Genomic DNA, 27,779 nt, shown 5'->3' with positions numbered 1-27,779 from the left:
ACCCGAGGTTCTCAACTGGCGACACATTAGAATCACCCAGGGATCTTTAAAAAAATTAACAAAAACCCCTGCCCAGACCCCACCCCCAGAGTTCTGATTCCACTGGACTTCAGGCATCCGTAATATTTTAGGATCTCCCCACTTGGTGCTAATAGGGAGCTCAAGTTCAGAATCAAGCATGTACCATAGTGCTTCTCAGCCTCTCTCCCAGCCTCCATCCAAATTCATCCAGTAAGTGTAGGGATGAGCCAGGAGGAGACGTAATTAGGAAGAAGATTAGGTTACTGTATATTGGGAGCTAGAAAAAAAGCTGTAGTAAGAAGTTCAGTGGGCCAGACCAGAGATCCCTACCTAGTGATGTCTTAATTTCTTCTGAATAAGGAGTTTCCCTTTTGTTCAAATGCTGCTAGCGAACATTCTTCTTGGCCGTAAAGCTAGGTACTGTGCTATGCCGTTGCTTCAGTCATGTCCGACTGTTTGCAACGCTATGGACTGTAGCCCACCAGGCTCCTCTGTTCATGGGATTCTTCAGGCAGGAATACTGGAGTGGGTTGCCATGCCCTTCTCCAGGGGTTCTTTCTGACCCGGGGATCGAACCCACATCTCTTTTTACATCTCCCATATTGGCAGGCAGGTTCTTTACCACTGGGACCACCTGGGAAGCCCCATTATTAACTTGCATGGGATCTTGTGAAAACACAGATAATAGGAAACTCGCTCTTGGTTTCTGGGACAACAGGTGGCACAAGAAACATATGCAAAATAACTGAAAACTTTTACAAAGAGCCATGTTTCGATTCCTGGGTTGGGAAGATCCCCTGGAGAAGGAAAATGGCAACCCACTCCAGTATTCTTGCCTGGAGAATCCCATGGACAGAGGAACTTGGCGGGCTACTGTCCATGGGGTCGCAAGAGTCAGACACGACTTAGCGACTAAACCACCACCACGTTTCCAGAAGCTTACATAGCCATCAACCCCTGGGCTGTGAACACAGTGGGCCTAGGGCTCATAACTCACTGGTCTCATTGGCCCAGTGGGTGCCGGTCACAGTAGGCACTCCATAAGTGAAGTGAAACTCTGAGCCTCAAGGTGAGGAAGGCAACTGGAAATCAGCATGGTCTCATAAGACAAGCAAGAAGTGAAATGACCCAACTGGAAGGTCAGACACTCTGGGGGAGGCATGACACATGCCCAAAAGCTGACTCCCCACACCTTCCTGATCGCAAGACTCACCTGAGGCTTCTTCTTCTTAATTTTTAAATTTTATTTTTGGCTGTGCTAGGTCTTCGTTGCAGTGCATGGGCTCTTTGTTTCTGCTTGAGGGCTCTCTCTAGTTGTGGCGAGCAGGGGCTACTCTCCAGTTGCGGGGCATGGGCTTCTCATCGCAGTGACTTCTCTTGTTGCAGAGCACAGGCTCTAGGGTGCACAGGTTTCAGTCCTTTCAGGACACAGGCTCAGTCGTTAAGCTGCACAGACTCAGCAATTGCAGTGCACAGGCTTCGTTGCATGTGAGATCTTAGTTCCCAGACCTGGAATCAAACCCATGTCCTCTGCTTTGGCAGGCAGCTTCTTAACCACTGGACCACCAACGAAGTCCTGCACTTTAGGCTTTTTTAAAAATACTTTTTATTGTGAATTGGGGTGTAGCCGATCAGCAAAGAGACTCAGCCACACATAAACATGCATCCATTCTTCCCCAAACTCCCCTCCCATCCAGGCTGCCACATAACATGGAGCAGAGTTCCCTGTGCTATACACTAGTTCCTTATTGGTTATTCATTTTAAATATAGCAGTGTGTGTATGTCCATTCCAAACTCCCAAACTATCCCTTCCCCCATCCTTCCCCCTGGGTAACCCAAAGTTTGGGGCTTCTTAAATACACAGATTCTTGACTCCCACCCAGACCTATGGAATCAATCTGCAAGGATGGCACTTAGGACTCTGCTTTGTTTTTCAAGGGCTTCCTCAATGGCTCAGCAGGTAAAGAATCTGCCTGCGATGCAGGAGACACAGGAGATGCGGGTTCAATCCCTGGGTCGGGAAGATCCCCTGGAGAAGGAAATGGCAACCTGCTTTAGTATTCTTGCTTGGAAAACCCCATGGAGAGAGGAGCCTGGCAGGCTACAGTCCAAAGGGCCACAAAGAGTCGGACATGACTAACCACCTATTTTCTAAGCACCGAGAGCAATTCTGATGATCAGCCAGGTGTGGTCATTTCTGCTTGAAGGAACCTTAACCTGAAACTGAATCGCCACATACTGATGTGATTTATAGTCCTACTTGGACTCAAACTGACTACCCTAATCGATTTCAGTCATGACGTGACACCTGACTAGCTACTCCCCTTCAGCAAGTCGTCTGCCTCCCTGAGCCTGGTCTGTTGTTTGTAAAACTTTGCCACAGGTGGCTCTCATGTGGGTAAAATATTTAGCACAACCTCTGGCAAAAAGCTAGCCATCACTAGTTGAAAGCTCTCAGCATTTAAAGCATGCTAAGGAGAAAGGCTGAAAGTAGCTAAGGGCTCAGAGACCCGACTGCCACCTGAAGGGGGTGAAGCTGACTCTTTTCCTCTCCATCCTGCCAGTCAGGATGGATGCCCGGACTCGGAGGACATGAGGACTTGCATCTTCTGCTGTGTTTCCCAGAGTCCAGGGAGTTGAGCTGAAGGGCTGCAATCTTTGAGCTCTTGGAACTCACTGGCCTTTATTCCTCTTTGCTCATTATGTGATCTGGCAGCACCTTGAACCTCTTTGGAATCCAGTGTCCTCTCTGCAAAATGGGGTTAATAACGCCCTAGGTACAGGACTTCCCCGGCTGTCCAGCGGGCAAGACTTCGCCCTCCAGGGCAGGGGGCGTAGGTTCAATCCCTGCTCTGGTAGCTAAAACCCCACAGGCCTCAAGCCAAAAAAAGAAACAAAAGAACATTTAACAACAAACCAATATTGTAACAAATTCAATAAAGACTTAGAAAGAAAATGCCCTAGGTCCTCCCATCCTCACACAGAGGCTGAGAAGATCACAACAGATCAAACCTCAAACCTCAGCTCTACCTTGTTTAAGCGGGGGGTTGTTAAACATTTTGGTGGTCAGGTACTGTGCGTTATCTCCTGTGCTAAGTCACTTCAGTCGTGTCTGACTCTTTGCAAGCCCACAGACTATAGCCCGCCAGGCTCCTCTGAGAACGGGATTCTCCAGGCAAGAATACTGGAGTGGGTTGCTATTTTCTTCTTGCAGGGGACCTTTCTGACCCAGGGATCAAACCTGGGTCTCCTGAATTGCAGGTGGATACTTTACTGCCTGAGCCACCAAGCTGTTACCTCCTACAACCCTCAAAATGGCGTCAGAGATAGGTTTTATTTTACACCCACCTTACAGTCAGGAAAGTAAGCCTTGGAGGAGACAAATAACTCAAAGGCCCATGGCTGAGAGGAAGTGGAGCTGGCATACCAGCTCAGACTCAGGACTTAAGTGTATAAAGTCACAACCATATCTGTGCCTCGTGTCACCACAGTCCACCAGTTTCACAAACAATCCTCTCACTGGCCAGAGGGCTACATAATATTTTCTTCAATGTCTGAGTATCATATTTGAACACAGCTTTTGTGGGTCTTTTTCTTTTTTTTTTGCTTGCTTTAAAATATTTATCTGACTGTGCAGGATCTTAGTGTCTGTTCTGGGTCTCCGTCGTTGCAGCATGCATGCTCTTTAGTTGCAGCAATGCAAACTTAGTTGCAGCATGTGGGGTCTAGTTGTCTGACCAGGGATCTAATCAGGGCTCTCTGCATTGGGAGCATGGACTCTTAGCCACTGGACCTCCAAGGAAGTCCCTGAACACGGTTTTTTGACACTGAGGCCTGGGTCTTTCCACTATCCTATGATTTTCTCTAATGACAAGACCTCAAAACTAAACGTAGTAAGTAAAGGAACATTTGCTCAGTAAGATTATACTTTAAAGAACACATTTCTTATCAGATTAAACTTGTTGAATTTAGCTTTATATATTCACTTTTTTAAAAAGCAGACAGCTCTTTTGACTTGCTAGGGACATAATTGTAGATGAACCTCTGTTTAGGAAACTTGGCAAATAAGAATCCATGATGACAAAATAGATGTATTAAGGATGAGTATTCACCCATGACAGGATTTGTAGATACTTTAGCATTCTTTCTAACTGTTCTTTTCTAAATTTTTTTTTTTATTCCCACTTTCATTAAATACTTGACAAAGTGCCTGGGGTAGGGAGAGGACTACCCCACATTAAATAAAGAGCAACTTTCAATGGGATGACACGAGAGTTGCTGGAAACCCAGGCTCATGCTGACGCAAAGAAATTCTATTATCTACAGCTTTTCAGGAACTCGACTCCTGCACAAAGAGATGTACACCTGAAGCTTCATGATGTTTAATCGGAAGTTACAACTAAGACTCAAAGAGCTGGATGTGTGCCTGGTAAGTGAAAAACAGCACGAGATGGGAATCGGTCGATAGCATTCTCGTGCTGAATGCTGCCTTCTGAGTCCCAGTCTGGCTCTCCTGGTCCAGGGATCTGTTTCACGGGAACCTGAAAACCTGCCAAATCCATCACCTGTGATGAGCAGGTGAGCCAAGGAGCCCCTGATTTATGTCAAAACATCCTAGGGGCAGAGCTGCCTTGCAAGAAGACTATCAGCCCTGATCAGTGAATAAATGAAGTCACTGACCAGGGGGACGGCTCATTCTCTTCATTTTTAGGGACCTTTTTCATGAGAGGAATCTCTAAGATTCATTTCTGGGCACATGGATGCTAGCATTAAGCCCCTCTTTTATGCTTTTCTCGGGGCCCAGGGAGGGGAGGAGAGGGAAGGATGCAGGCAAGGTTTTTTGAGTGGTGGTTCCTAGGGATGTTCCCCCAGCTGAGTGGGGGCAGGTTTGAGATGCGGCTCAGGGAATTTCTCAAGTTGGGAGGCTCTGACTTGCATGGGAAAAGACCCGACGTTGCACAGATACTCATTTGTCAACTTCCTCTGTGACTGGGCTCAAAATGGCTGTGTAAATAACCCAGCCGGGGAGGACGGCAGAGCAAAGCGCTGGCAGTTATTGTGCTACGAAATATGCATTAATTGCATTAAACATTCAGTCTGAACCTCAGCAGCGAGGCTCTTTTTGTCAGTTTTTATGGAACGCAGACAGAGCCCAGGATGCAAATGGCAATGGCCTTCTGGGTAGACCCCGATGCTATAACACCCCGAGCTTCTCCTCAGATATTCCCGGCGTGGCCTGTGGCTCCCCACTCAGCAGCACAGTGCTCAGGAGGCCAGGTCACCAGCCCTCACTCCCTGGGGGCCCCCACCCCTGGCTCTGCTCCCCAGACGCCGCCGACCATGTCTTGACTCGCAGCCAGCCAGCTCTTACGCTTATCACTGGGCACAGGGACGGGGTGTGAAGACGGAGGCTTGGCAGGGCTTGTCCCCACCAGTGGACCCACCAGTGGAAATGCGGCTTCCCTCCAATAAGGGGAGGTGTCTCTCACTTGGACTTGATGATGACGTTTGAAAGTTCGAGGTGTGTTTCACAAGGAGAAGAAACCATGGCAAGAGACAAGAACCAAGTGTGTAAGGATGCCTTTGGAGAGAGATTTGGGAGTGAGAGGAAAGAGAGAAGGAGGGAGAGGATTCTGTGTGCTGGAGGAGTTAAGCCTTAGGATTTCAAATGCCTCTCATCTTACTCCCTGGTTCAATGCAGTCCAAGAGTTTCAGTCTTGCCTTCAAGGCCCTCTTCAACGAGTCCTAACCTAACCTTCCCAGCCTCACTGTGCACACTGTCATCTCTACACGTCTAGCCAGACTAGACAACATGTGTTCCTAATGTGGTTTCCTATCTGCCTGCCTTGATTACAACACCATTCCACCACCAAGCGACCAGTCATCCTGGTTGGCCAAGGACTGTCCCCATTTCAGCTCGGAAAGGTCCAGGTCCCAGGAAACAACTCAGCCCTAGGCTCACCGGGTCAGTTGGTCCCCCTGTGGTCTCCTCCACCTGGAACTGACAGCCTCCTTCTCTGCATTTTTTTTTTTTTTTTTTTTTGCCTGGATAACCTTTCAAAGTCATGTCAAGCACCAGCTTCTCCATAACCCAGTCTGAACCTTTTCACATTGATCTCCTTCTATAAACCTGTAATAACACTGCACTTAAGCCACTCCCTCTTATCAAAGGGTTTATTCCACCAACATTAAGGAGAGCCTGTGTGTGGTTGGGCTGCTGCCCGGCACCCTGCCCACAAGGAGCTCACAGTCAATGAGGGAAAGAGATAACTCAATGGAATAAAGAAGAGGCAAATGTACAAATTCCACTGTCTAAAGATTAAAAAGAGAGAAAACTGTCAAAGACAGATCGAGATTTAAAATGAGGGAAATCACTGAAAAGTGATATGAAGTTCTGACAATTTGGGAGACTCACTCCAGGATACTAATTCTTGGTGGATCTAAGGTCTTCATTATTTATTAGGTTGGTGCAAAAGTAACTGTGGTTTTGCATTGTTGACATTTGCTATTTGCTATTGGAATATGTTCTTAAATAAATGTGCTTATTTTATATCATTTTAATGCACATTTCTCGCTTTATGTTTTTTGCTAATGACTTACTACTTGCTGTTCATCTTATATTTATTTTGGACTATAGAAATGATGTTAGACAGAAAGCAAATTCAAGCGATTTTTTTATTAGAGTTCAAAATGGATGGTAAAGCAGCAGAGACAACATCAAGAATGCATTTGGCCCAGGAACTGCTAACGAATGTACAGGCTGTGGTGGTTCAAGAACTTTTGCAAAGGAGATGAGAGCCTTGAAGATTAGGAGCATAGTGGCCAGCCATCGGAAGTTGACAATGACCAACTGAGAGCCATCATCGAAGCTGATCCCCTTACAACTACACTAGAATTTGCTGAAGAACTCAACATCAACCATTCTATGGTCATTTGGCATTTGAAGCAAATTGGAAAGGTGAAAAGGCTTGATAAGTGGGTGCCTCATGAGCCAATGGCAAATCAAAAACCCGTCATTTTGAAGTGTCGTCTCTTATTCTATGCAACAACAACAAACCATTTCTCCATTGGATTGGGACATGTGCCAAAAAGTGGGTTTTATTATATGACAACAGGTGATGACCAGCTCAGTGGCTGGATCGAGAATAAGCTCCAAAGCACTTCCCAAAGCCAAACTTACACCAAAAAAGGTCATAGTTACTGTTTGGTGGTCTGCTGCCAGTCTGATCCACTACAGCTTTCTGAATCTTGGTGAAATCATTACACCTGAGAAGTATGCTCAGCAAATCAATGAGATGCTCTGAAAACTTCAGTGTCTGCAGCCAGCATTGGTCAACAGAATGAGCTCAATTCTTCTCCATGACAATGCCTGACCATATGTCACACAAGTAATGCTTCAAAAGTTAAACAAATTGGGCTACAAAGTTTTGCCTCATCTGCCTCTCACCCATCAACTATCACTTCAAAAAGCATTTTGACAACTTTTTGCTGGGAAAATGCTTCCACGAACAACAAGAGGCAGAAAATGCTTTCCAAGCATTTGTCGAATCCTAAAGCACAGATCTTTACCCTACAGGAATAAACAAACTTGTTTCTCACTGGCAAAAATCTGTTGATTGTGGAGAAATATCAATAACCTCAGATATGCAGATGACACCACCCTTATGGCAGAAAGTGAAGAAGAACTAAAGAGCCTCTGATGAAAATGAAAGAGGAGAGTGAAAAGGTTGGCTTACAACTCAACATTCAGAAAACTAAGATCATGGCATCTGGTCCCATCACTTCATGGCAAATAGAGGAGGAAACACTGGAAACAGTGACAGACTTTATTTTGGAGGGCTCCAAAATCACTGCAGATGGTGACTGCAGCCATGAAATTAAAAGACGCTTGCTCCTTGGAAGAAAAGCTATGACCAACCTAGACAGCATATTAAAAAGCAGTGACATTACTTTACCAACAAAGGTCCATCTAGTCAAAGCTATGGTTTTTCCAGTAGTTATGTATGAATGTGAGAGCTGGACTATAAAGAAAGCTGAGCGCCAGAGAATTGATGCTTTTGAGCTGTGGTGTTGGAAAAGACTCTTGAGAGTCCCTTGGACTGCAAGGAGATCTAACCAGTCAGTCTTAAAGGAAATCAGTCCTGAATATTCACTGGAAGGACTGATGCTGAAGCTGAAACTCCAGTACTTTGGCCACCTGATACAAAGAACCGACTCATTGGAAAAGACCCTGATGCTGGGAAAAATTGAAGGTGGGAGGAGAATGAGACGACAGAGGATGAGATGGTTGGATGGCATCACTGATGCGATAGACATGAGTTTGAGTAAACTCCGGGAGTTGATCATGGACAGAGAAGCTGAGCGTGCTGCAGTCCATGGGGTCGCAAAGAGTCGGACACGACTGAGCAACTGAACTGACTGACTAGAGTTCTTGATACAGTAAGTGGGGGTTCTTTGGGGTTAATACATTTGATTTTTGTGGGGAAAAAATCCCCTAAGATTCTCATGATTTTATATTTAAATTAAAAAATACATGTTTTTTTCTATTTGAAGTAATAATATATGATGATTTTGGAAAATTTAGCTATATATATATATATACATATATTTGTACATGTGTTTCTGTGTTTTTATCCTATATCATTATCCAGGCATAACCACAGTTAACATTTTGGTATGTAATCTTCCAGCATTCACATAGAAATGAAGATATATATTTTAAAGCAAAATGAGATTTTACTACACATATTGATAATTTTATAATCCACTTTTAACAACAGCCTACCTCCTCATATATTTGTGTATGCACATATATATGTATGAATACACACATCCACCACATCATTTTTAATGACTGTACACATTTTATCATGCCAGGGTACCTTCATTTATTTAACAAACCTTCTATTATTGGACAATGACATCATTTCTCATTTTTACCATTATAAATAATGCTATATAAACCTCCTTAGAAGTACACATCTTCACAGTTATCTAATATTATCTGAGAGATAAACCCCATACAATGGAATTACTGGGACACAGGATGGACATATTTTAAGGCATTTGTCCATATTGATGTTTATGCACCTACTTACATTTTATAAGAATTTGTTTTCCCATACATTTTGCCGGCCAACATGTATTTTGTCAAGTTACAATACCTGCAGTTCCCAAAGAGTATTTTTCTAAGCAAATGCCAACTTACATGACCAGAAGAAATAAATCCAGGGGTGACACAAGCTAAGGAAAAACCAAAACCAAAACAAGCCTACTCTTGCGGTATAGTAGTTAAGCTGTCTTCTTAAGCTCACTCTATCAGAGTTATTGCCGCTTATTCATAAGGGCACCCAGCAACAGCTGTTCACCTGGCCCAGCAAGCTCTCCAAAGAAAGATCTCCATATGTTGCAGGGCGAGGCACGTGAGCTGGTTCTCAGTCAGAAAATGTCCTTGTTTCCTGGTTCTGTGTGATGATACTTCAATCAGAGAGATGGGGAGGAAAAAACCCAGCTCCAAGTCTAGCGGAGGAGAAACCTGTCATCTTCATTGTTTTATAGGGTTCAAAGGGCTCGCCTGTACCTCGTTTCATCTGGAGGTGGACAAACAAAGCGAGTCTGTTAGGGACACTTACACAGTTGGGCTTGCCCAGAGCCCATAATCAGCAAGGGACAGAATCAGGCCTGGAGCTCAGGGCTTTTCGAAGGATCCTGTCCCTACAAATACCGAATAAAATACAAAATGGAAAAAGATTTCTGTGAAGTAAAGGAGGGAGTGGAGTTCTCCCGATTTTTTTTGTGTGTGTGTGCAAATTTTCATATATGTAATCAGAAAATGTCTGCATTAGTTCTTTGTCTGGTTGGTTTTTTGTTTTGATTTTTTAACAATGGAGCTGGTGATGGGCCATGGCCATAGGGAATATGTGGGTGTGAGAGCTATGAAATTCAGTTTATCGCAGGACTATGGGGAAATGATTGATCATGGACTTAGCACCACCTTGTGTTTCTGGATCAGTCTCAGTTTGGTCATCTGAAAAATGGGGATCTATATCGACTTCTCAGGGTTTTTGAGAGCATGAAAGTGCTTCACTCAACAAGTGCCCATGAATACTCTGTTTCTTCTTTGTTGCCAGCCAGTTTCATCTCCTCCTGTAGACTCTAAGTTCTTTGAGAAGAGGAATAATGTGCTGCTGACTTTCAATACCCCTCTGAGAAGAGGTCATGGATAACATTCCTTTTATGAAGCTACAAATAGATGCACAATACTTATAAACGGTACTGTAACATTATCAATTTTACATTATTAAACATGTTTAATAAATACTAACTGGTATATAGACATTTTATATAAATGGATTCATTATATAGATTTCTTTCTTTCATATGTTTTTAAATTTAACAATATAACTTGGACATATTTCCATGTAGCTGCATATAAATCTTCCTTGCTCTTCATATTGGCTACATAATATTTCACTGAATGGACTAAAGTACCATACATTTACTTAGCTTTTCTTCTATTGATCAATTTTGGGACATTTCAAATTTGTCACTTTTACAAATAATGTGTAACAAAACATTCCATACATATACCATTGTCTACATATACAAGTGCTTCTTTGGGGTCAAGCCAAGAAGTAAAAATTTAGGGTCAGAATTCATGTATCTTTTACATTTTGATCAATATTGCCAAATTGACCTTCAAAAGGCTGTTCCAATAATATATCCCCCTAAGCCCAGGAGTATTCCTGTTTCATTTAATATAGACCAACCATGGGCTTTATTATTCTTTCATATCTTTGCCAACTTACAGAAAAATTATATCCATTGTGATTTTCATTTCTTTCTTAAGTAGTAACGTTGAACATTTCCCAGCAATTTGAACTGTTTTCTGTGTGAATTGTCTACTCATGCCTGTTGTCAATTTGCCCATTGACTTTTTTCCTTACTGATTTATTTGAATGCTTTATTTATTAAGGACATTAACACTTTTATGTACAAAGCTTAGGTATTTTTGTTAGATTTTTAAATTCTTTCTTATTTTTACATAGAGAAATGTGTGTGAGGTTTTGTCCGTTTGTCTTGGTGGTTTTATTTATTAAGATGTCTCTTTACTCTTTCCAGTTTTGGTATTATGCTTTAATTGCTCTATTTTGTCATGTCTTAATTAATGCATTCTACATTTGTGAAATGACAGGAATGGAACAAGATAATTTATAATGTTTTATAATTTTACACAATATAATACTTCATTAATTCAGAAAAAATACATGGCAGCCAATATAAATTTTTGAAAATAATGTATACCAAAGTATATATTTTAACAAAACATTTTCTTCTTCCATATATAAAGCTCATCTGTAACTCTTGACAACAAAACATTGCTAAGTGGTTGTTGTTCATTGCTGCTAAGTTGTATTTGACTCTTTGTGACCCCATGAACTGCAGCATGCCAGGCTTCCCTGTCCTTCACTATCTTCCTGAGTTTGCTGAAACTCATGTTCATTGAGTCAGTGATGCCATCCAATCATCTCATCCTCTGCCACCCCCTTCTCCTCCTGTCCTCAATCTTCCAAGCATCAGGTTTTTTTTTCAATGAGCTGGTTCTTCCTATCAGGTGGCCAAAGTATTGGAGTTTCAGTATCAGTCCTTCCAAAGAATATTCTGGGTTGATTTCCTTTAGGATTGACTGGCTTGACCTCCTTGCAGTCCAAGGGACTCTCAAGAGTCTTCTCCAGCACCACAGTTTTAAAGCAACAATTCTTTGGCATTCAGCCTTCTTTAAGGTCCAACTCTCACAGCCATACATGACTATGGGAAAAACCATAGTTTTGACTAAATAGACCTTTGCTGGCAAATTGATGTCTCTGCTTTTAAATATCCTATCTAAATTTGTCATAGCTTTTCTTCCAAGGAGCAAATGTCTTAATTTCCTGGCTGCAGTCACTGTCCACAGTGATTCTGGAGCCCAAGAAAATGAAATCTGTCACTGCTTCCACATTTTCCCCATCTATTTGCCATGAAGTGATGGAACCAGATACCATGATTTTCATTTTTTGATAAGAGGAGGTGTCTCAAAGGATCTTTTTTAATTTTAAAAAAATTCAAATTAATTCATTCAAATATATTTGTTGAGCTCTGCACTAATGATATTAATCATTACCACCCTTTCCATGGCTCCCCTAAAACATGGCAGTGTAACCTGACTTTGTCCTGGTCCAATGATTGGACCAGGAATGCACCCCTGACCCAAGCAACTTCTGGTCCACAGGCTAGAAAGCAATTAATGGCCTGTGTGTGTGTGTGTGTGTGTGTGTTTAAGAGCTAGGCCAGTCAGATTTCTTTTTTAGTGATTTGATTTTTGGAAACTGTAGGAATAAACCAGTTAGCAGTGGAAGTTGCAGCCAGAAGTCATAATATAGAGTTATGCTCTTCTAGGTGAATGCTGCTGTTTTAAAAAAGGCAAGACCCTCAACAGGGTCAGCCCCACAGACATTCAGCCAGTGGTCAAATAGGGCCCCACGCTTGGATTTAAGTGCTTAATTTCATATCTGAATTTGGGTTTTGTTAGTGAGGTGGATGAGACAATGAAACACGCACCGAGGGCCACCAGCAAACCTCACACGGCCCCGTCTCCTGCCGCCTTCCTGCCCTGAGTCCTCAGCCCCGCCCTTCCTCACTGCCCTCACTCTCCTCCCCACCCCCTCTGCACACTGGCCAACAAGGAACTGAGCTTAGGCCAGGGAGGGTCGGGCTGCTGCCACCTGTGGCATCTAGAGGTAGGACGTGGTGACAGCTGTCCCTGTCTGGGGCTGGCACATCACGGCTCATTTGATGGGCAATTCAGAGGAGAAAATCTCCCAGCCTCCCCTGATCCAGGTACCTAGGGCATTATCACAGGTGGAGGTGGCTACCACGGGGCCTTCAGGGGTGGCTGTCCGCTTTGGTTTGGGGCTGTGAACTCATGGGAAGGGATGATGCCTAGCTCAACTTCCACATCCCTCCCCTAGGCATGGGGCTCCCATCTGGGGGATGGTAGGGAGGGGAAGTCCAGCTGGTGGTGCAAAGTCACAGGGCTGGGTCCCTAGACATCAGTGAGGGTCTGCACTGACTTCCATGGGCTGGAAGAAGGACGGTATTGAAAAACAAATACAAAACATCATACAAGTGGAGACAAAAAGAGACAGAGGAAGAAAGAAGCCTCTGAAGAAAGGACAAACTTTATATTTTAGTTCACATTTAACAGCCTCTTTTCTTCCTTTTTGAACAAGGGACCCCTCTTTCATTTTGCAAGGAACCTGGCAAATTATGTGGCTTTTAGTCAGCCACAGAAGCTATTAGGAAGGAAGAGAGAACAGAAGACATGGAGAGACAGAAACTGACACATGGCCACCTGGGAATTTGGTGAGTCCTCGAGTCCAGTCCAGACACTGAGAATCAGTCTTCTTCCCTTGAGATAATATGAGAAGTCTCGGTGTCTTGCAACTAAATGAACCTGATTAAGTGATGCGAGCAAACACGGTCTGAAAGACAGTTTCGAGAGAAGATGCAAGGATCGTAAGTCATAGCCCTTGTCACAAAGAGAATGCAATGGGGTGAAATAACACAATAAATAATAATAGTGAGAACAGTGACAGTTCACCCCCAAGGGCACCGACACCAGGTAAAGCACCCTAACCACACTGTCCTGTTTAATCCTCACAACAACCCAGGCGCCCCACAGGGAGGGAACTACTAGTGCACAGATGGAGGACCAGAGCTTTCAACAATGCAGTTGGCAGAGTCAGGATCTGACCTACAACCTATAGGAAATCTTCTCAGAATATTATAAAGAACGAAAGTATTATTTCCAGCTAGAGAAATAGGGGAGTGCTTCTCAGAGGCTGCACCCAGCAATTGGGGAAGATCTGTTGAAGGAATGTGACTCAATAAATGAGTGAAAGTGAAGTGGATTTAAAGGACAGCCTGGCAGAGCAGGCAAAAATCAAGGCAGATCGTTTGTAAAACAGCTTTGATGACAAAGCGTGGCATGAACTTGGGCACTGGGAAGTAGACCAGTTTGGTTGGAGTTGAGGGCACTTAAAGGGAGCAGGTGGGCTTCCCAGGTGCTAGTGGTAAAGAGCCCGCCTGCCAATGCAGGAGATGTAAGAGACTCAGGTTCGATCCCTGGGTCAGGAAGAGTCCCTGGAATAGGAAATGGCAGCTAGCTCCAGTGTCCTTGCCTGGAGAACCCCATGGACAGAGAAGCCTGGCAGGATACAGTCCATGGGGTCACAAAGAGTCAGACACAACTGAGCATGCACCTGAAGGGAGAAGAAGGCTGGTTAGAGCAGACATGGGGATCTCCAGGCTGAGGGTTTACGCTGTACTGGGTAGTAATCGTGAGCCACTGAACATTTATAAGCAGAAGAGATATGATCAAAGTCCTGCTTTAGGAAACTTAATTAGTTGGTAATGAGTAGAATGAGCCTGAAGGAGCAGAACAGAGGGCAAGAAGATGTTAAAAAGCTGCTACCATAGACCAGGAAGGCCTCAAGAAGGTGGAGTGAAAGGAATTGATAAGACACAGCTTGAAGGGATAAACACTAGTCATTGCGTAAGTGTCTGAGGAAGGTAGGAACCTGTGTGCCTGGAAAAAAGACAGCTGGGTCCAGCAATGGTGGATCTATTTCTTAGATCAAGAGAGGAGGGAGGGGAATGAAAAGGGGCTCTGGGAAAGATCTTAAAAACACTGTTCTTCGGCATTTAACCTATTACTAGTAATGGATTTGGTAAATGCTTACTTCAAAATTTCAGTCCAGCTCTAATCACATGAACATAAATCCAGTAGGATCTATATAACAGGACTTTTCTGAATATAGTCAGATTTCACTCCACTTAGTTCAGTTTCTACTCATTTGCGTGCATGCTAAGTCACTTCAGTCGTGTCTGACTCTGTGCAACCCCGTGGCTCCTCCATCCATGGGATTCTCCAGGCAAGAATACCGGAGTGGGTTGCCATGCCCTCTTCCAGGGGATCTTCTGACCCAGGGATCGAACCTGCATCTCTTATGTCTCCTGCATTGGCAGGCGGATTCTTTACCGCTAGCACCACCTGGGAAGCCCAATCTGTGATTTTTCTAACTGGCTAGACAAAAATTTACCTTCATTGAAGTAAATCCATGCTTTATAAACTAGGACAAATTGCAAGGTTAAATATTTCAGGTGTGGTAATATATCTACCCCACTTAAGAGAGTAAAATATTCTCATGTAATCCCCCCACCCCTCTGCCCCACATCCTTACAAGCATTGTTGACATAAAATGGCTGATGTGATGTTTTAAAATCCCTCTTGTTATCTCATTAAAGGATATCCTTTTGTTACTAAACAGTTGGTGTGCTTGAGTTATCATATGCTCTCAAAAGTAATAAAAGCACATTTCTTAAACACCTCCTCCATTTGAGACTTCTTCCTGATTCACACTGACCTTTACCATACATGACTGTAAAGAAATTCCCACGGGGTTAGTTATCATGGTGAGCTGCTAGTCATCTGAAAGGCGAGGTCAGTGCCTCTTTGTAAGGTCTGCTCACACTCTGAAAAGGGCCACTGGAGTCATGACAAGGAAGCCTGCCCGGGCCGTTCTGCTCCGCCGCCTTCCAGATCACCCCAGCACACGGTTGAGTCTATTGCTTTTAATTTCCCTTTACCTGAGAGCCTGCCATCACATTGACCTCCTTTGACACTGGCCTCTGGTTTCCATACCGGGACACGGTTCAGGCAGTTCACGCACCAGTAAGTGGGTTGGTCCTGTAGTTATTGACTTATTTGTAATTTCAAAAAAGCTGCATGTCTGGGAAACGATTCCCCATTTGTTAGGGTAGAAAAAGGGGTGGCCTAAGCTCATGGATCTGGAAGAAGGGACAAAATTAACCAATAGTCTGAGGGACTTCAACCATACATAACGAATTTCCTCAAGATGAAGATGGGTCCAGGTTGAAATAGACAACCAGGGTAGGCTCTGAAAACTTCTGCTCTCAAAGTTCAGATTATAAGATAGAGCCTCACTGCTCTGGGCAAGAGGCAAGATGACCTTGAAGTCTTGCCACAGAACTCAAAGACTATGCTAATTTGCACATTGGGAAAATAGGCCACACGACCATCATCAATGAGAATGATTTTTTTCCCAGCCCTCAAATAAAAACAGTTGCATTATTCCATTGTCCTACTGTGTACATTGGGGCTTCCCTGGTGGCTTAGCAGTAAAAAAAATCCACCTGCCAATGCAGGAGACATGGATTCCATCCCTGGGTCAGAAAGATCCCCTGCAGAAGGAAATGGCAACCCACTCTAGTATTCTCGTCTGGAGAGTTCCATGAACAGAGGAGCCTGGCGGGCTACAGTTCATGGGGTTGCAAGAGTCAGACACGACTGAGCGACTAAACAACAAAAAAAACAACAACTGTGTACATTGGGAAGAAAGGTGTTGCTTTCCCTGCATAGTTACTTGCTGATGTTTTAGGCACAGCTGTGGTATAAGATGGGCTTCTCTGGTAGGTCAGTTGGAAAAGAATCTGCCTGCAGTATAGGAGACCTGGATTCAATCCCTGGGTCAGGAAGATCCCTTGGAGAAGGAAATGGCAACCCACTCCAGTATTCTTGCCTGGAAAATCCTATGGACAGAGGAGCCTGATGGGCTACAATACGCGGGGTCGCAAGAGTTGGACATGACTTAGCGACTAAACCACCACCACGTGGTGTAAGATCGTGTGTTGCACAGTGAAGAGTAAATAAAGGGACAAACAAACCACAATAAGAAGGGATGAATCTTTCATCCCATTATTCTATTATATTCACTCTTCCAGCCTTCTGCATATTTGAGTTATCTATGTATGCATCTATCTTCCTAAGTGCCTTAAAATGAGCCACCTAGAACCTGTCACCATCTTTGCCAGTTAGCTCTACACACGGTAGGTACTCAATAAATGTTTGGTACATTAAACTGAGGCAGCAAGCAGTAACTGGTTTTGTTTTTTCTCAATGGACCATGTCTTTCTAAAAGTAAATCCTGGGGGTTGCACTTCTGAGCGAAGCGCGTCACTTTCTTCCCTTCTGCATTCCAGGCAGGCATCCTGAGACCTTTGGGTGGAGCTGGGGAGAGTCCAAAATGAGCCCACGGACATCAAAATCCCCTAAGGCTTCCTAACATGGCACTTAACATCTCCCACAGTCTCTAGAGACATTGACTGACGTTCAGACTGCAGTCCCTGCCCTTTTCCTCCTCCTGGCCAATCCAATTCAATGCATTATCTTCACATATCTTTCACATATTCAACCGTTCCAAAATAAACTCACCTCCTGGGAAGAAGTTAGCTTTATAGCAGGCTGATGTGCCCAGAGCTAATATTAAGCCAATGACCCCAGCTGTCCTAGTAAACACATGGTGGCCACTACACCCAAGACAGCTTGTTTTCCGAGCCAAGACACACCTGCTGTGGGTATAAAGTGGATTTCCCATGTGAAATTGTCCCTGACGTCCCAACGTGAATTGACTCCTTTGCAAGCTGACCTTAAGGAAATAAGTTAAATGCTTAATTGGTGAATGTATTATCAGTTACACACAGGGATGAAGGAGATAGCTTGCCTGAAGTTAGATAAACTACTTCCCTTTTCGCTATCGTTTTCTTTTTTTAAAACTTGATTGATTCCAAAGTATTTCTTTCTGAGTCTTTGAACAATATGCACTTCCAGGCATATATGCATCTCTGGCATATTCACACATAATTATTGTTTGGAGAATAAATGTTAAGAAGGCTGTAACAAATTGAAATTGGAATGTGCATGCCAGTGAGCTGTTAAAAGAAACAAACAAGAGAAATTCTTAAATCAATCAAGTCACTAATTTCTATTTGAATTGGAAGACTGCAGTAACTTTCCTTTTCGGTCACTAACAATATAGTTGTACCTGATGATAATTAATTTCTTTCTGAGAAAATATTCTTTGGCACCTGCTAGTCAAAGAAGATAGTCTGAGAAGCAGAAATCAATAATTTGTTTCTTAAATCTATATTTTATAGTATTGGAAGGGTCTAAGGGAATAGAATGATGCTCAAATAGCATGGGACACTGAGCTCCTGGCAAAGCATGTCAGAAGCACGAAGTTGGAGGAGGATTAAAATGAAACAGGTTTCCTCACCTCCCACTCTCACCCAGTCCTGCCTGCCTATGAAAATATCAGCTGGATGAGCAACTATTACTAATCCATGTTTGTTCTCAAATGTGTAGGGCTGAAGACATCGTAAGGAATCACAATCAAGGTTAAGTTTTAGAAAACAAACGTGAAGAGAGGAGCTGGATGGGAAGAGGGACAGGGAATGGGGAAATCTTAGCAGACGTTCCTCCTGTTTCCTTGGTCAAACCCCACTAACCATTCTCTTTTATAACTCTGAGCTAATTACCTTTGACTTTTTCACAGTCCTTCCATTTATGTGATCCAGAATAATGTTTGATTTCTTTTATTGCTCCAGATCCTGGTGCCAAAGACATTAAAATTTTATCTGCCTCTGTACTTGGATTCCTCCTTTCCAGTCTGTTGCCTGTGACTGTGGAGGATCAGTTTTACCTCTAAATTTCTTGTCCTTAGCCTCATTACCTATTTGGCACTACACTGAACTGGATCATCAAATTCAGTGATGATCTTCCTCTCCTCTTCCAGGACTCAGAGTTTTATGGTCCTTACTGATCACACTTGTTCCTCTGTCTGACACCTTGTGCTCTTCAGTCCCTGCTAGGGGAGTAAGGGTCCCCCAGATGAGTGTCTTAGCTCAGTCTCCGCACCTTTTCCTTGTGGGCCAAACTCTCACCCCTGCCCTAGACAATCAGTATCAATGACCCAGCTTGCAACCTCATCTGCAATTGATACTCCATGCATCTGCAGAAGTCACCCCACACAATGTGACGTCAGGGGTTCCTAGAATAGCTCCCCCTAAAATAACACACACCACTGACACCCGACTTTATGGAAACCTTTTTAAAATTATCTGGAAATAAAAGAAAATCTGGGGTGATTGTTCTGTAATAGTCTAACAAGCAATCATATTATTCATCTCCTCCACAAAGATGTAATTTGTCCCAATCTAAAATGACCACCTTCCCCCCTACATCTTTAGTTCCTACACCACTCAGCCCTTCCAGGTTTGCAGCAAGAGGCTGGGCCACAGCCATTTACAGACTGCCTCCACTCTTCAAAAACAAAACTGGCTGAGGCAGAGACCAGACAATACCTTACTCATTCAGGTACCTGCCCATATACAGCACAAGGCCTAGCACTTAGCCAATTTTATATATGTATGTATATATATATATATATATATATTTTTTTTTTTTTTTTTTTATGAAATCAGAGGGAGAGAAACAGAGGAGTAGGACCTAGCATGCAAGACAGCTGGGGGCAGTGCCAACACTTTGGGGGCTTGTGGTTCCCCCAAACTTTTGTTTTTCAAATCCTCATTTCTTAAGTTCCTGTTGTTTATTATTCAAGTGTGTTTGCATACGCTCTGCCTTGGACTGAAGTCTCCAATGTTTTTCCTGTCTTCTGCTGCTGCTGCTGCTAAGTCGCTTCAGTCGTGACCAACTCTGTGTGACCCTATAGACGGCAGCCCACCAGGCTCCCCCGTCCCTGGGATTCTCCAGGCAAGAACACTGGAGTGGGTTGCCATTTCCTTCTCCAACGCATGAAAGGGAAAAGTGAAAGTGGAGTCGCTCAGTCGTGTCTGACTCTTAGCGACCACATGGACTAAAGCCTGCCAGGCTCCTCCTGTCTTCTAGTCAATGTCTGAATCTCTCATGGTGGCTTGTTCCTGCCATTCATCAGTATTTCTTTTGTTTCCTTTAGGAAATGCATGTGGATTTCTAACATTTGTCCCCCATCTTACTGAGAGTTCCAAGACAAAAAAAAAAAAAATTAATGTTTTTCAGCCTCAGCTCTTTTTTCAATAATTCACTCTTTGCTGTGTCTTAGCCATCCAACTGTCTCCTTCAATGACCCCTGCCTTCCTTACGCACTTGGACAATTTTCCCATGATTTCTCTTAACCTCCGGTGCAATCACTTTTCATTCACTTTGCCTTTCTTATCTCTTTTTACACTCTCTGGACTTTGTTCCCTAATCCTCCCCAGCCTCAGTTCCTGATGCTTAATGCCTCACATATGCCTCTTTCTTACTTTTGATTACTTTTCTTTCACTTGTTCATCCACATTGTAGATTCTCTTATTGCCAAGACTGCATGCCAGATGACCCCTGGGTTTATATTAATTTATATTTCAATACTTTTCATTTCCAACTGTGTTCCTCCTTTCTTCCCTTACTTCAGCCCACGTGCTTTCACCTAGCCCCTCCGATGCGCGTCAGAAACGCACTGTGTCTTTAGGAAGTAGGACAGTGACAATGAACTCCACTTCCAGCCTCAGCTGCATTACCTGCTCCCCCCAAAGTAACATGAGGTCAACAAGGTGCTCGTCTCTTCCCAGAAAATGTGTCCATAGGAAATAATCCTTGTAAACAGCAGGATGAAAATTCCTTTCCGGGTGGTGTCAATCAACCATATGCCACCCAGGAAGTGGACATTTTATAAGGAGAACCACAGAAAGAAAAGGCTCCTTTCTGGTGAGGTTCCTCCAGCCCCTCAGTGAATCGGAGCCAACAGGCTGCCTCAGGGGAAGAGAGGGCTCTCGACCCAGAGGTGGAGGACCGGGGCTCCTCCACTGGCTTTGCCACTAACTCACTCTGGAATCTGAGCACCCTGCTTCCCTTGTCCTCTGTCTGCTCCCTCAGCCTCAGTGTCCCTCATACGCCAGGTGAGAGACGAACTCCAAAATTCAGAGTCCTACCTGCAAGTCCAGGTTGTCCGTTGTGACAGTTTTCTCTCAGCTGTTGCCATAATTAAGACATGAGCGGACTTTGTCCTCATTATTCACACGCTCCCTTGTGTTCTTTTCTCCACTCCACTGCATGCCCCAAAGCGCTGTCATGTTTTGTAATATGCAAACCCCCTCACCTTTCCCAAATGTTCCACAAGTAAGAAAACTCCCAGCATCATGGAAACACGGGAGCTAAGGGGGCTGCATGGGGTAGTGTGAAGCCAGCCCCGGAAGCAGGCTTTCTGAGCTCACATCTGACTCTGCGACCCTGGACGTGTTGCCTGGCCTCTCTCCGTGTCTGTGCAAAATGGGGATGACATTCATACCCAAGTCAGAAGGTTTCTGAAAGGATTAAATACATTAATACTCACAGAGCATAGAAGAATACCTAGCAGGAAATGAATACCATCTGAATGTTAGCTAAAGAAGGAAGAAATATTTATGTTTCAGAAGTCTCCAAATCTTAAAAGACAATTCGAATGCACCAGTTTCAAGAAACAGTCAACTAAATAAAGGTTTAGAGGCTAGGGAGGACTGTTGTGTTTCTCTAAAATCACAACACAGAGGCTGGCCCCTTCTAAAAGCACACATACTGGTCCTACGGGGACTGATCTTAGAGCTCAGATCTTAAATTTTAACCCAGCTTTATTATTTGATATCAAAACTTCAGTTTCCATAGACATATTCAGTATATTTTTGAGTGTCACAAACCAATTAAAGAATGTTTCACAGTAGGTCGCTTTTGGATTCCCAACCAGAGAATCTGTATGATCTCTGAGACCTTTTAGTTTCTGTTATAGACACAAGTTGTAACCATGAGGTGACCTAATTTTAAATTTCTCTCTGCCACTAGCACCTGAAATATATCTTCTCCAGCAGGTAAACTCACTCAATGCATAAAATCTACCGTGTTTTAGAATATCCTTCCCTACAAGCAAGGGGATAATAGATGAGGGAGAGGCTTTCCAATAAGAAGCTTATCACCTTACTGTTGGAAGAGTGGGGACATAGTAACCACTGGGGTCTCTGATGAGATGCCTCTGGATTTAAGGGACACTTGTTCCCCTGGTGGCTCAGAGGGTAAAGCGTCTGCCTGCAGTGCGGGAGACCCAGGTTCGATCCCTGGGTTGGGAAGATCCCCTGGAGAAGGGAATGGCACCCCACTCCAGTCTTCTCACCTGGAGAATTCCATGGACAGAGGAGCCTGGCGGATTACAGTTCGTGGGGTCACACACAGTAGTCGGACAAAACTGAGTGACTAACAATTGGAAACATCCCATAGTTTTCAAAGACAAGTCACAATACTCTGAAAATCTGGGAAACTGGGGCAGTTTGTTGGAGATTTTGCCCCCTGAAAAGCCATCTTTTGTAGGACTTGATAAAGCTTAGTGGGTAAAAATTGTCTCTTGAAATTAACTTGATGTGACTATCAGCATTATACTGAAAGTACGTCAATGACCTTGTTCTTCCAATATCTAGGTATTAACATTCGAAAACCCACAGGCGGATAATTTGAAAGAATAGAGCTGTTACTTAAGACAACAATAACAAGAATGAGCAGAGAAGCAGCAAAGACTGAGGACACATTGGAAGGCTCACTGTTATTAGAAATATGACTTCTCTCGAATATTAAAAATAAATCTTTAATTCCCCACATGCCATCCAGAGTCTTTTCGACAAACATCTGGATAAAGGAATCACACCAAATCCACGGTGTTTTGAGACATTCCTGGAGCAGAGATGTTCTTGAGATTATGCTTTTGGATTACTTGAATAGAAATAATAAATACTTTTAGTACTTAAAGCTGTAATGCTTTGGGTTGGATTTGGATTTTTGTTTCATTTTAGTAAAAGGTGGAGATTCAAAGTCGGCTCCTTAAGCAGGAGGATATATTGGATGTGAATATAGTTTATTGCTTCCTGACCTACATTTTCCCCTTTTTTTCATCATTTGAAAAGTTACTTGACAAGTTGAGCGCCTGCAGCTCAGTGATTCCAAACATCTGCCTTGAAGGAAGCACTTTGCCTCAGATTTTCACATGATGATCAAAAGTGGGTTTAACTTTCTCAGGTTAAATGGGAACAAGGGGGATGGTCTGATGGGGATAGAAATATATTTGAGAGCAACATGAAAGAGGAAAAAATACTTAGAGCTGTCAGAAGCTTAACCCTAGAGTCAGCTCAGACTCCCAGAGACAGCCTTTAGCTGAGAGATGCATAATCTGTGGTCTGGCGTGGGTGCTGCCCCAATTTGCCCATCTGTACATTGGGGACTTCAGGGTCTACCACTTGGGAGGAATGTAAAGTCAATGGGCAATGAAGGTGTGAGTTAAGTCCTGGCTCTGCTATAAACTCGCTGTGTGACAAGGGCACGCATGCTATCTTTTAACCTTGATGTTCCTGCCAAAGAGGTCCCTCCTACCCTGAGTATTCTACAATTCAAAATTTAAAAAGGTTAAACTCCTAGATGCAGATTAGAGGTTTACACCTGCCTGAGGAAACTGGAGATTAAAATAAAGAAATTCACGCTGTGAATTCAATCCATGCAACCATACAGGTAGACCTCATTTTATTGTACTTCACTTTACTCTGCTTCACAGATATTTCATTCTTTATACATTGAAGGTCTGTTCTGTGAGCAACCTGCATCAATCGAGTCTACTGGCTGCATTTTTCCAACAGCATTTGCTCACTTCCTGTCTCTGTGTCACATCTTGGCAACTTCTTGGTAGTATTTCAAACTTTTTCATTATTATTAGATTTGTTATGATGATCTGTGATGTGACTATTGTAATTGTTTGGGGGTTCCATGGATGAGAAACTTCACCCATAAATGTTGTGTGTGTTCTGACTAGTCCACCAGCCAGCTGTCCCCTCATCTTTCTCCCTCTCCTCAGGCCTTTCTATTCCCTGAGACATAGCAATATTGAAATTAGGCCAATTAATAACCCTACAATGGCCTCTAAGTGCTCAAGTGAAAGGAAGAGTCACGCATTTCTCATTTTAAATCAAAAGCTAGAAATGATCAAGCTTAGTGAGAAAGGCATGTTGAAAGCAAGGCCTCTTGGCCAAACAGTTAAGCCAAGTTGTGAACTGAAAAGGTAAGTTCTGGTAGGCAATTAAAAGTGCTACCTCAGTGAACACACCAATGATAAGAACATGGAACAGCCTCATTGCTGATACAGGGAAAGTTTCAGTGGTCTGGAGAGAAAATCAAACCAGCCACAATATTCCCTTCGGCTAAAACCTAGTCCAGAGAAAGACGCTAACTTTTTTCAATTCTATGATGGTTGAGAAAGATGAGGAAACTACAGAAGGAAAATTTGAAGCTAGGATAGATTGGTTCATGAAATTACAGGAAAGAAGCCATCTCCATGACATCAAAGTGCAAGGGGAAGCCACAATGTTGATGGAGAAGCTGTAGCATGTTATCCAGAAATCTAGGTAAGATCAGTAATGACGGTGGCTACACTAAACAACAGATATTCACTGGAGACAAAACAACAGCTTCTTTTGGAGGGAGACACCATCAAGGACTTTCATAGCTACGGAGGAGAAGTCAATGTCTGGCTTCAAATCTTCAGTGGACCAGCTGACTCTCTTGTTAGGGGCTGATGCAACTGGTGACTTGAAGTTGAAGCCAGTGTTCATTTACCATTCTGAAATGCTGGGGCCCTTAACAATTATGTTGTTCCTACTCTGTCTGTGCTCTATAAATGGACCAATAAAGCCTGGATGATAGCACATCTGTTTATGACATGGTTTACTAAATATTTACACCCAGAAAAAAAGATTCCTCTCAAAGTATTACTGTTCATTGACAAGGCGCCTGGTCATCCAAGAACTCTGATGAAAATATACAATGAGATTAATGATGTTTTCCTGCCTGCTAACACAACAGCTATTCTGTGGCCCATGAATCAAGGAGTAATTTTGACTTTCAAGTTATTTAAGAAATAGAATTTTTAAGACTGTAGATGCCCCAAATAGCAATTCTTCTGATGGATCATGGCAAAGTTAATTGAAAACCTTTTGGAATTAATTCATCACTCTAGATGCCATGAAGAACATTTGTAATTCTTGGGAGGAGTTCAAAATGCCAACATTAACAGAAGTTTGAAAGTTGATTCCAATCCCCTAGGATGACTTTGAGTGGGTTAAGACATCAGTGGAGGAAGTCATTGTGGTGTGGTAGAAACAGCAAGAGAACTAGAGTTAGAAGTGGAGCCTGAAGATGTGGCTGAATTGCTGCAATCTCATGATAAAGCTTTAACAGATGATGAGTTGCTTCTCACGAAGGAGCAAAGAAAGTAGTTTCTTGAGATGGAACCCACTTTTGGTGAAGACTATTGAAATGACAACAAAGGATTTAGGATATTATAAATTTTAGTTGATAGAGCAGTTGCAGGGTTTGAGAGGATTGACTCGAATTTTGAAAGCAGTTCTGTAGGTAAAATGCTCTCAAACAGCACTAGTTCATACTACAGAGAAATCATTCATGAAAGAAAGAGTCACTCAATGTGGCAAACTTCAGTGTTGTTTTAAGAAGTTGCCACAGCTACCCCAGTCTTCAGCAACCATCACCCTGATATCAGTCAGCAGCCATCAACATCAAGACAAGACCCTCCAACAGCAAAAAGATTATGCTTCTCTGAAGGCTCAAATGATGGTCAGCATTTTTTAGCAATAAAATGTTTTTAATTAAGATATGTACATTGATTTTTCTAGACATAATGCTACTGCATTAGTATAAACATAGCTTCTGTATGCACTGGGAAACCAAAAATATCACGTGACTCGCTTTATTGTAATATTCACTTTATTGCAGTGGTCTGGAACTGAACCTGCAGTATCTCCAAGGTATGTATGTACATGTTGATCCCTTAGTATAAATCAGAACAAGAATTACAACCATGAGCCTTGTATAGGGACCCTGCCCCTTCTAAGTTTACAATCTAGGGGGCAGATAAAATTGATCAAATAATCATAGAAACAAGTATGAAGTTATATCAAGTTATGATTGAAGAGCCTTAAAAAGAAGATAATACAAAGGAGAAAAAATTTAAATGTCAACAAATGACTTTATAATGTATTCCAAAATTTGTTATTATATTGTTATATTTGTTATTATATTGATTATATTATTTAATAATTATTAGATATTATTATTTTTATTGTTGTTATTCCAGTCTATCTAGGAGATATTCATCAATAAATTGCACATAAAGACATTTAATTAGCATTGATGTAAGTGCTCTGAAAGTAGTAAGGGCAAATAGTGCAGGGCAGGGCAGGGAGCTTTCCTGTGCAGTGATCAGCTGCTGAGGCTCCAATGGGTTGCCCATGAATTCAGATGAAATGGGGGGAAGGAATTTCTGGGAGGCAGGAGCCAAGCGCATACAAGTAAGGGTAGGAAGGATCACAGCACACAAGGGACTGAAAATTCAGTCTATTCATTCTTTTCCTTCCTTCAATCACTTGCTTCCAAGAGTTGAATATTAGTAATTCCATGCTTTGCCAACCTTCCCTCTAAAGTATTCTTAAAGTTAGAAGGGAAGCAGAGGAAAGGAGTTGAAAACCGCATGTCTTTGGAATCAGACAGGCCTAATTGGACAGGTCCCAATCCTGCCTCTGCAGTTCACTAGCTGTGCACCCTTGAACAGACTGCTTAACCTCTCTGACTCTTGGGTTCCTCAGTCATAATTTAAAACCAAACTACTTTAAGGGTTGTAGTGAATCAGGTATAATATTCAAAATATTGAACAATCAGAACAGGTACCAGTGGGCATGTACACCAGTGTTTATCACAGTCTTAGGCATGGTTATGAGAATGATATAACAAGACAGAGAGCCTCCAAGGTGCCTAAAATTTAGTGGGAGCCAAAAACAGTTGCTCTTGTTACTATTGTTGAGGCTGTTTCCTTTGCCCCCGCCTCCAGCTCCCCCGCGGGGCTCCCCTGGGACCACATCTCCTTTCCCCTCCCAGCCCCCTCACTGGGTGACCAGCCCAGGACTCCACAGTCAGCCACTGACTGCCAACCTGGGGTTGTATCCAGGACCCTTAACCAGCTCCAGCCCCCGGAGATGGCTGAAGGTGAATTTACACACGATAGCCCTGGCATGAGAGGAGGCCAGAAGTTGAAAGGTTTTAGGGGGATTGGGGCTCCCCTTCCTGGGGGCTTTCTCTCTGTCACCCCACCTTTCTGCAAGCTCTCTGCTCCTCAATCCCGGAAGCACCCCCTCCCGGGGTAGTTCAGCTTCAAGGATCCAGCAGCCTTTCTCTTTACCCCCCAACTCTGCCAACCACCACTGTTTTCTCTTTCTCTCTCCCTCTCCCCTTTTTTTTTTTTTTTTTTAACATGCAAGTTGCCATGAAAAATTTGTTAATGAAATATTTGCTCAGAAGTCTGCTCTGGGCTAGACTGATAACCTATCTGTGTTTGAGTTTGGCTTCCCATATTCTAAATACTCATCTTCTGTCTGTTTAGCTTATTGATTGGTTTGGCAGGAAAAGAAGCCTTGTCATCAGTGACCAAGGTCAAACTAAACAGAAAGCCAAGGGGTGGGGAGGAGGGCCTGAACTGATGGGCTCAGGAGACCAGAGAGGCTTTGCCAAGTTTCCTTGAAGGGACGGCCCCCTCCACCCCTCCACCCCAGCCCAGGTTTAACGTAGCCTTCCTGGCAACAAGGAAGCTCTCAGCAGAGGGGCCCAGACGGGGACTTACGTGCAGGTGCTGCAAGGTGAGAGGCCCACAGAGGGTGTAAACTTGAGAGATTTCTTGGACTATCCCTGGGCAACATGTTAGGAAAAACAAGGCGGGATGGGCAGCTCACACCTCTGTGAAACAGCATTAAAGGGCTT

General features: G+C 43.3%; 1 long non-coding RNA gene across 1 annotated transcript in view; it reads right to left on the bottom strand.

Annotated features, from left to right (window-relative positions):
* Positions 1 to 1,262: 1,262 nt before the first annotated feature.
* The window catches only part of LOC145506092 (uncharacterized), a 227,312-nt gene continuing 200,795 nt past the window's right edge, over positions 1,263 to 27,779 (bottom strand). Inside the window, exon 4 of the long non-coding RNA XR_014053540.1 lies at positions 1,263 to 1,530. This is a non-coding gene — a long non-coding RNA (uncharacterized LOC145506092). The remainder of the gene's footprint in view (positions 1,531 to 27,779) is intronic.

The sequence above is a fragment of the Giraffa tippelskirchi genome, chromosome 5 (assembly GCF_054371585.1).
Source record: "Giraffa tippelskirchi isolate mGirTip1 chromosome 5, T2T-mGirTip1v1.2.pri, whole genome shotgun sequence".
Taxonomy (NCBI): domain Eukaryota; kingdom Metazoa; phylum Chordata; class Mammalia; order Artiodactyla; family Giraffidae; genus Giraffa; species Giraffa tippelskirchi.
This window is presented reverse-complemented; position numbering and strand designations above follow the sequence as displayed.